This window comes from Trachemys scripta, chromosome 1, assembly GCF_013100865.1.
Source record: "Trachemys scripta elegans isolate TJP31775 chromosome 1, CAS_Tse_1.0, whole genome shotgun sequence".
NCBI lineage: Eukaryota > Metazoa > Chordata > Testudines > Emydidae > Trachemys > Trachemys scripta.
The window spans coordinates 107,257,541-107,267,064 of NC_048298.1; the positions used below are offsets into that span (position 1 = coordinate 107,257,541).

The 9,524-nt window shown below is 42.1% G+C and overlaps 1 protein-coding gene across 15 annotated transcripts in view; it reads left to right on the forward strand.

Annotated features, from left to right (window-relative positions):
* The first annotated feature begins 34 nt into the window (after nucleotides 1-34).
* ERC1 (ELKS/RAB6-interacting/CAST family member 1) overlaps nucleotides 35-9,524 on the forward strand; it is a 530,185-nt gene continuing 520,695 nt past the window's right edge. For 7 of the 15 annotated variants that reach the window (XM_034780758.1, XM_034780774.1, XM_034780781.1 and 4 more), the window contains exon 1: nucleotides 36-181. The gene's annotated coding sequence lies outside the window, so the exon portion shown is untranslated. Of the gene's footprint in view, nucleotides 182-296; nucleotides 329-9,524 lie in introns of those variants that run through there. The other 8 variants (XM_034780724.1, XM_034780799.1, XM_034780743.1 and 5 more) reach the window with 3 other exon arrangements.

Below are 9,524 nucleotides of genomic sequence, written 5' to 3' on the forward strand. Positions count from 1 at the left end.
GCAGGCTCGCGCCGGAGGCGGGACTTAGTGTCTCGAGCCGGGGGCGCGGGAGGGAGCCGAGCGTGAGGGAGAAGCGAGCGGGGAGGAGCCGAGTCGGAGTCTGCCTGGTGTCGCTGCCCCCTTGCTCCCCCCTCCGTCGCTGACAGGCAGCAGCCGGAGCCACCGGGCGGGCGGGCAGCAGGTGAGAGACGGGCCCCCGCGACCCGAGGGGAGCCTGGGCAGGGCCTGCGGGGACCGGGAGCCGCCGGCTGCGGGGTAGGATGCGGCCGGGATGCGAGGCTGGAGCCGAGGGGGCGGCCTGGTACTGGGGGATCCGCCGCCAGCTCAGGTGGGTCTCGCCCCGGTAGTGGCCGAGACTCGTCCCCCCTCTCCCCTCCCCCCCCGGTCGGGTGGCCTGTCTGCAGGCTGGGAGAGCAGGGGGCGCTCGGGTGGGGCTGGGGGTGGCTGGCAGGGAGCGGACTCTGCCTGGCCCCTTCTCATCCTTGGTGCGGGGAGGCGCGGGGCCTGGGGCAGCTCTGCAGGCGCCTCGCACCCCTGTCGCTCCTCGCAACCGTGTCTGGCTGGGGCGTTGTGTTCCTTCTGCCCTCAGACACCTCCTCCCCCTGCGGGACAGCCCGGGGAAAGGAAACGGCAGGGATCGCATCGTAGCAACCTGCCTCTATTTCCTCCCGACGGAGACACAAGGGGGGGTCTGGGTCTTCTCTGGTGACATTGCTCAGGGCTTGTGGATGTAATAAATATATCTTGACTCTTTGATTTTTGTGTCCAACACAGTAGCTCTTTCCCTCTCCCCCATTTTGTATTCCAGTTATCCAACCCCAGTATTTGCCATTGGTAACTGCATATAATGTCTAAAGTAAAAAATAATTATTTATCCTTAAATAGGGCCAATCATGTTCTCTATTATATATCAAAGGGGTAGCCGTGTTAGTCTGTATCCTCAAAAACAACGAGGAGTCTGATGGCAGCTTAAAGACTAACAGATTTATTCGGGTGTAAGCTTTTGTGAGTAAAAACACAACTTCTTCAGATGCATGGAGTGAAAATTACAGATACAGGCATAAATATATATTCACACATGAAGAGAAGGGTTACCTTACAAGTGGAGATCCAGTGTTGAAGGCCATTTTAGTCAGGGTGGATGTGATCCATTCCCAATAATTGTTGAGGAGGTGTCAATACCGAGAGAGGGAAAATTGCTTTTGTAGTGAGCCAGCCATTCCCAGTCACTATTCAAACCCAAATTGATGGTGTTAAGTTTGAAAATGAATTGTGGCTCTGCAGTTTCTCTTTGAAGTCTGTTTTTGAAGTTTTGTTGTTGAAGAATGGCTGCTTTTAAATCTGTTATTGAATGTCATGTTATTTACGGTATGAATGTCAGATATGCTGTTTGGCTTGAGGTATTTTTATCCAAACCATGCAGAATCTAAAGTGTCATTACAAAATAATGAGTTTTTAATCTCTGGTGGCTGTAAATTAACCTTCCAAATGAAAAGTGAGTGTAAACTGATAGAGTGCTATGTTCCTGAGTCTGCAGACATCTTGAAACAATAGCTCTGGGAAAAGTGAATTTGCCTGCTCCCCATATCACTCTAACTAGGGTATTAAATCTAAAGCCTAATTATGAAACTACATGTTGTCATCAGCAAATTTTATCATGGATCATTTAATCATAGGCAATGGGGAATGGTGTGGGAGTAAAGCTGATGGTGTTAGGGAAAATATGGGAGTGGCTTTAAGGTAGCCTGTGTAGAGATAGAAAAAGAAAGCAGAGAAACCCACAAAGACAAAGTGGTAGTGAAACAAAGTAAGGAGGATGGTGAAATAAGAGAAGAAGCAGACCTATCAGTGTTGGTAAAGGTAAGAATATGTTTCTGTCATATTCTGTCCTTGATTATTTTGCAGACCTCCCTTTTATGTCTTTGGTTGAACAATGATAATGCATAGTTCTTCACTTATGCCCTGGCCAGCTCTAAAGAATGAATTTGACACCCCATAATGGTATTATCGCTTTGTCATTTAGCTCAGTACTGAGTAGAGTTAGATGAGACTGTGGTTTAAAAAAACAAACAAACTAGCACTTTGACTATACTAATATGGCTAGGGCGGTAGTATAATAGTGAACATTATAAATAAAACTTGCAGTACACACGGCCACTGGTGGCTAATCTGTGATCACTTGTAATGGGGGAGCTGCGTGAAACACAGCACACCTATAGTAATGGCACAGCCCAAAAACTTGGGATAGAGCATGGTTCTTGAATGCTACTTAACAGGATTGGATCTTTTCCATGTTGGCTGGCCAAAGTTTATTAAAACAAGTTTAGCTGAAACCAAGTCAGAATATAGATGTTAAAAAGAGGCCCTGTTTATATTACAAGAGAACTGTTATCCAGGAATGCTTTAAAATCTTTTCTAGACGAGAACTAGCACTGTTTCTCTGGCCATGTTATAAACTTTTATTAGGCCCTTATTTCACCAATAATTGGTTAGTGGCATACTGGCTAAATGGTTACTAACTTGTGAACTTAATCATGGGCTACTCCTCTACTGGTATAATCAGGCATACAGGTGTTAGCCCAATACCTCAACGAATAGTTTGCCTCAGTTTTTAATAAGGCTAATGAGGAAATTAGAAGTAATGGCAGTGTGGTTAATGGGAATGAGTATATGGAGATAGAAATTACCATGGCTGAAGTGGAAAGCAAATTCAAATAGCTTGGGACCAAATCAGGGACCCCGGATAATTTCCATCCAAAAATATTAAAGGACCAGGAGCTTGAAATTGCAAACCCAAGAGCAAGAATTTTAATGAATCTGTAAACTCAGGGGTCATAATTTATTACTGGAGAATTGCTAAGATAGTACCTATTTTTAGGAGGGAGTAGGGGAAAAGTGATCTGGGAAACGACAGGTTCATTAGTTTGGCCTCAATTATATGCAGGGTCTTGGAACAGAGGTCCCCAAACTGCAGCGTGTCCCCCTAGGGGTGTGTGGAGGAATGTTTTCTTGGGGGGGGGGGCGCGCAGCGGGGCCAGGCCAGCCCCCATGGGAGGTAGGAAGAGAGTGCCACCTGGCCCCTCCAAGCCTCGTACTCTGCTCCGGTCCCACCCCCAGTCTGAGCCCCTGGCCGTGGCTCCGTTCCCGGCCAAGGGTGGGGTGGGCTGGGAGTGGAGCTGGGTCCGGTTGCTGACCCCCATCGTAGCCTGGCTGCGGCTCTGCTTCCAGCTTTGGCCCCTGGCCGCAGCTCCGTTCCCAGCCCACTCGTTGCCCCAGACCTACTTCCAGCTGTGGCTCCAGCCTCGACCACCTTACCCCTGTCTGCGTCTCTTCCCCCTCCCCCCTCGAGCTGCACAGACAGATAAGAGGGGGCATGACCCTCAAAAGTTTGGGAACCACTGTCTTAAAACAAATTTTGAAAGAGAAAGTAGTTAAGGTCCTAGAGGTAAACAGAAATTGGAATAAAATGCAACATGGTTTTACAAAAGGTAGATCTTGTCAAACCAACGTGATCTCTTTTGGAGTAAAAATCTGTCTGGGGATTGGTCCTGCTTTGAGCAGGGGGTTGGACTAGATGACCTCCTGAGGTCCCTTCCAATCCTGATATTCTATGATTCTATGATTCTTTCTTTGAGAAGATAACTGATTTTCTAGACAAAAGAAAGGCAATAGATTAATCTACGTGGATTTCAGTAAGGCATTTGATACAGTTCCACATGAGAAGTTATTAGTTAAATTGGGTAAGATGGGGATTAATACAAGAATTGAAAGGTGGATAAGGAACTGGTTGAAGGGGAGACCTGTCAGTCTGGAGGGAAGTTACTAGTGGATTTCCTCAGGCATCAGTCTTGGGACCAATCTTATTTAACATTTTTATTAATGAACTTGGTGCACAAAGTAGGAGTGTGCTAATAAAATTGGCAGATGACACAAAATTCGGAGGTACACCTCTACCCCGATATAACGCGACCTAATATAACACGAATTCGGATATAACACGGTAAAACAGTGCTCCGGGGTTGTGCACTCCGGCGGATCAAAGCAAGTACGATATAATGCAGTTTCACCTATAACGTGTTAAGATTTTTTTGGCTCCCGAGGACAGCCTTATATCTGGGTAGAGGTGTATTGCCAATCTGGAGGACAGGAATATCATACAAGAAAATTTGGATGACCTTGAAAACTGGAGTAATAGAAATGGGATGAAATTTAATAGTGCAGAGTGCAAGGTCATGCATTTAGGGACTAACAACAAGAGTTTTTGCTATAAGCTGGGGACATATGAGTTGAAAGTGGTGGAGGTGGAGAAAGACCTGGGTGTATTAATCGATTGGAGGTCATAGCCATCCTGTAAATGTGATGCGGCCATAAAAAAGGCTAATGTAATCCTAGGATGCATTAGGTGAGGTATTTCCTGTAGAGATAGGGAAGTTTTATTACCATTATACAAAGCACTGATGAGATCTCATCTTGAATACTGTGCAATTCTGGTCTCCCATGTTTAAGAAGGATGAATTCAAACTGGAACAGGTGTAGAGGAAGGCTACTAGGATGATCAGAGGAATGGAGAACCTACCTCATCAGAGGAGACTTAAGGAGCTTGGCTTGTTTAGCCTAACCAACCAAAGGCTGAAGAGAGAGATGACTGCTCTCTATAAATACATCAGAGGGATAAACACCAGAAAGGGGGAGAAGTTATTTAAGTTAAAGAACAGTGTTGGAAAAAGGATAAATGGATATAATAAACTGGCCATCAATAAGTTTAGGCTTGAAATTAGACGCAGATCTCTAACCATCAGAGGAGTGAAGTTCTGGAACAGCGTCCCAAGGGGAGTAGTGGGGGCAAAAAACCTAACTGGTTTCAGGACTGAGCTTGATAAGTGTATGGAGGGGATAGTATGTTGAGATTGCCTACACTGGCTTGTGGCCCGTCTGCAACTGCTAGTGGCAAATATCTCCAATGGCTGGAGATAGGACGCTAGATGGGGCGGGCTCTGAGTTACTACAGTGAATTCTTTCCCAAGTGTCTGTCTAGCTGGTGGGTCTCACAAACATGCTTAGGGTCTAACTGATTACCATACTTGGGGCTGGGAAGGAATTTTCCCCAGGCCAGATTGGCAGAGATCTTGGGGTGATTTTTTGCCTTCCTCTGCATCTATTCCAGAGTACTTACCTAGCTTTGTTACCTGGAAGCTATGGGTAGATTTAAAGTGACTAACTTGTTTTGCTGGACAGCATATGTTCATTTTAGTACAGATACATGCAACTGTCCAGATAGCTGTAATTTATGGTCAGCTGATCACAATAATTTCCACAGTGAAGACACTGAGACAGCAAAACCTTGTCTGATGGTAAGATCGAGACCTTGCTAACTCTCCTGTAGTGAAGAGAACATTCAGGCTCATTTAGATTTTGCTAAACGTAAACCGAATGTGTTTCAGGGAAACCTCTAATCATTTTGCTGGAAGCAGGATTTAACATACTCTTGGCCAGTGATGAGAGGCTATAAAGAGCTTAACAAATAAAACTGCTAACGTCTTTTCAATGCTAGAAAACAATATTATTGCTCTTCTTGCAAGTATCTTATATATCTATGGCTAACTGTTTCCTGGTACTATAGTCAGGGCTGGGTCACAGTGCAATTTCAGGAGATGGTACATATGTTGCTCTGAACAAATGCCTTGTCTACACTAGTAAAAATCAGAGTTATAAATACCTAACTTTGTATATTTACTGGTGGGTAGCAATGGAGGAAGCAATAGTAAGAGCTCAGGCTTTTTTACTGCCATTGGCGACATGGTTACAGTTATGATTCTACTGTTGTAGTGAAGAGTTAAGGATCTACTTCCACCCAGAGTGAGAGAGAGAGAGAGAAACTATCACAATTACTGAAGAAATATTTGTTATTGTGTGTGCACTATGAGACCGAGCTACATGTTGCTGCAAACTTCTAAATATAAACCTGATAAAATCCTGTTCTAAAGTTTTCCCAATCCATTTTGGTGATTAGAAGAGTGATAATTATTTTAATCAGAGTTAATATCACCGCTGGTTTTCATCCCTGATTGATTTTCATTATTTATTTGGGTTTTTTTGTTCTAGCATCTGCTTTCTTTAATTTGTTGTCTTGTACATGTTAATTTTATGTATCGTATTACATGTTGGTTGGTGCTAAAAGTGTGTAGTTAGGGGCTTGACTTCTCCACCCACGACAATCTGATTCCTAACTAGTGAGTAAGAAGACAGATGCCTCTGGAAGGAGAATTTGGGTGATGACTCTAATTTGAATACATTTACCTGATTGTATTTGAGAATAAGCTGACAGTAATAAAATCACCAAGCTAGTGCTTCTGTGCAAGCCTGGAAAAAGACAGAGTACACAACAGTTTCAGCAAGGTAGGAAAGCAGTACTCAGTCGCCTTGTCTTAATTAGCCTGGTATTAATGTATTTTAACCATTGAATTTACATATTGATGAAAACTTGCCTTATTTGATGGGCGCAAGGAAAAGATTATACCTTCCTTAAATAAGGTGGAGGTACGATGTGGTCCAAGCTCCAGTTACAAAGAAAGATCCAGCCACAATGTGTATAAAAACAGAATTATAGTGAGCCTTGTTTTGGGGTGAAGGTCTTTTGGACTGGAAAAGGTTTAAACTAAAAAGGTTTAAAAAAACAAAACAAAACCAAAAAAAACCCTGAGCTCAGTGTAGCTTTTGTTTTTATAGTATATTTGATTATATAATGTTTATGAATGGTAAAAGGCCTAAAGAAAGATGTCCGTTGTTAGCAGAAACACAAATCTTTAAAGTGAAAATAGTATTTGGCAGGTTGTTCCTGATTACACCAGATTTTATTGTTAATTCCCTATCATGAAATCTATTAGAATGTGTATCTGAAGCCCGGGTAGAGACCTGAAATGAGCTTTGAGGCAGAACGTGGCTCTGACTTTCATATACAGAGGATTGTGGGTGGTAGGAGTATATTCTGATTTTATTTTAGAACAATGCCATTTTCTGCTCATCGCTGTCTTGCTTTAAGCTATGTTTTCCCCTGTGCTGATAAATGAAGGCTGTAGGCCGCTCTCCCCATTTTTTCTTAGTAAAAATAATCACTCATACAGTAACTAGTTTGAGGAAGCTTACAGCAACAAGGTGTAGCTGCTTTGTTTCTGCTATCTGCTAACAAGGCAAGTGATGAATTGGCAAATAGAAAGCAGAGCTGGATCCAGAAAGAGGAGAGAGAAATCTGATTATCACATATTCCAGTTATTTTAGTGTGTGTGTGCGTGTGTAACATCTTACATTTTATTCTTCTTTAATTAATCTATCAAATTGGGAGACTGCCTAGGGTGACTGTCATTTGGGGTTACAAAACAAAAACACTTTTTTATCACAAGTGACACATAGTTGTACTCTTCCTCAGACTGTTAGGGTCAGAAATTGTTGTCTCCACGTTAATGAAGCAATTTTATGGCAAATCAAGGTCACCTGGAGATCCTCTAACCATTATTGAAAGACTTTCTTGAGAGATTTCTCTGTGAGAAATGAAAGAAATACAGTCACAAGCCAAACCCCTCCTCCTCACAGTGGTTTTTGTTAGTTGGCTGATGTTTCAGATAGGTGAATTTAAAAAAAAAAAAAAAAAAGAGAGAGAAAATGAAATAACATTCAAATTAAAATAAAAACATAATTTATAAAAGAGATGTGGAATTGGTGCCAAAGCATTGTATGTCTGGTAAAGATGAATCCATCTTAGTGTGGATGATTGCTATTTTTGTGTCTTCTTTCCTTCTTAATTTTCTTCATGCCTTTCAGTCTCTCCTGTTGTCAGGGCCACAGGGATAACTAGTATTTGTTTTGAATGTGATAAATAAGTACAAATTCCACTGATACAACCCCTTGTTTATATAGGATTTTCAGCACAGGTTGATTTGGAAACATTTCTCAAGACAAACTCCCTTTTCGTCCCTTTCCCAAATTTATTATTCATTAGCTCACTTTAACAAGGAGCAGTGATCCTTCCTCCCTCCTCAATCAAATTAAACCCCCAGATTCTAGAATACAGAAATAAGACAGTTACTGTTAATTCTGTACTTGTGTGCTGTGCACAAGATAATAGCAGTTCATTAGTCTCCTGTTCATTTTGGTTGGGACATCTGTAAATTGTTGTGAAATTTGTCTTTTCCTAAGGCACTCAGTCACTGTGTAGTGAACATTGCTATCCATAAAATGTCTGGAAGTTTTCACTTGAATGGAATTTTTTATATATTTTTTGGGAAAATCCTTTCCCTGTTTTTTTTCCTGACACTCTCCTCCCCTTTGTTTTTAATTCCAGTATGTAGGCCCACTTTCAGGATCCTTCCAGTGACTTCAGTTACACTTCCACCAGGCACCTAATTCTGAATTGACTAAGATGTTACTGCTTTCCATAGCTCAGGTAATTCAATTCCCATGAGTGGTAAAGGGGAGTTTCCCTACCCACTAAGCAACACTGTTTGAGAGCTGAATTAGCTCTCACCTCTCATTTTCACTAAAGGTGTAAAAGTATAAATCTGTATGGTAGATATGACATCATTATGGTACAGCAGATTGTGTGGCATCAGTTACCTTCTGTTTCTTGGGAAGTTACTTTTCTGTCAGGGACATGACAGTCATTTTCATTTTCTAAAGAAGCTATTAATAGTTTGACAAGATGCTGGCTAAGGCGAAGAGGAGGCAGTTTCTTGAATCTATGTTAAGTTTGCCTTCTGGAGTGATTGAGTTACAATCAGCACACCAAAAGTTTTTAATAAGACTAGCTTAAGTTTATTATTCAGAAGTGTTAGCACTTTTATTTTCCAGTTTTGTACTGTATCAATATTGCTATGGTTTTTCCTTTGTATTCTATAGCTTAGAGAGGGCATACGTTTTTAGGAAAGTGTTCTGATAAACTGAAATGCACAGGACAATACACTTTTAATCCCTTTTATTTAGACTTAGGGCTTGTCTATACAAAAGTTGGGGAAAGAGAATCTAAATGAACTAAAGGTGTGAATTTAAAGTGGATTAGTTAAACCACATTAAATTCCTGTGTGGACAGTGTCCTTCTGAATTTAAGGGGTTTAAACTGGGTTAAATTCAGTTAACCTGGTTTGAAAACAGTTGTGTACACGCGACACAATCCGTCACAGTGCATTAACTCCACATTTATTGCAAACTCTGGAGTCCTTCTGCAAAGTGAACTAAGTTTGCTGCAAATTGAATTACTTCTGTATGTTTGTGTGGACACAATGCTGTTGTGCACCATTTTGGCATGTGTCCAGCAGCTATCACACACTGCTATGTGAATGACAATTACTGATCTCTCTTTCCCTGTGTGCTCTTCTCTGCTTTGGTAAGTATCAGGGGGTAGCCGTGTTAGTCTGTATCTACAAAAACAACAAAGAGTCTGGTGGCACCTTAAAGACTAACAGATTTATTTGGGCATAAGCTTTCGTGAGTAAAAACCTCACTTCTTCGGATGCATAGAGTGAAAGCTACAGATG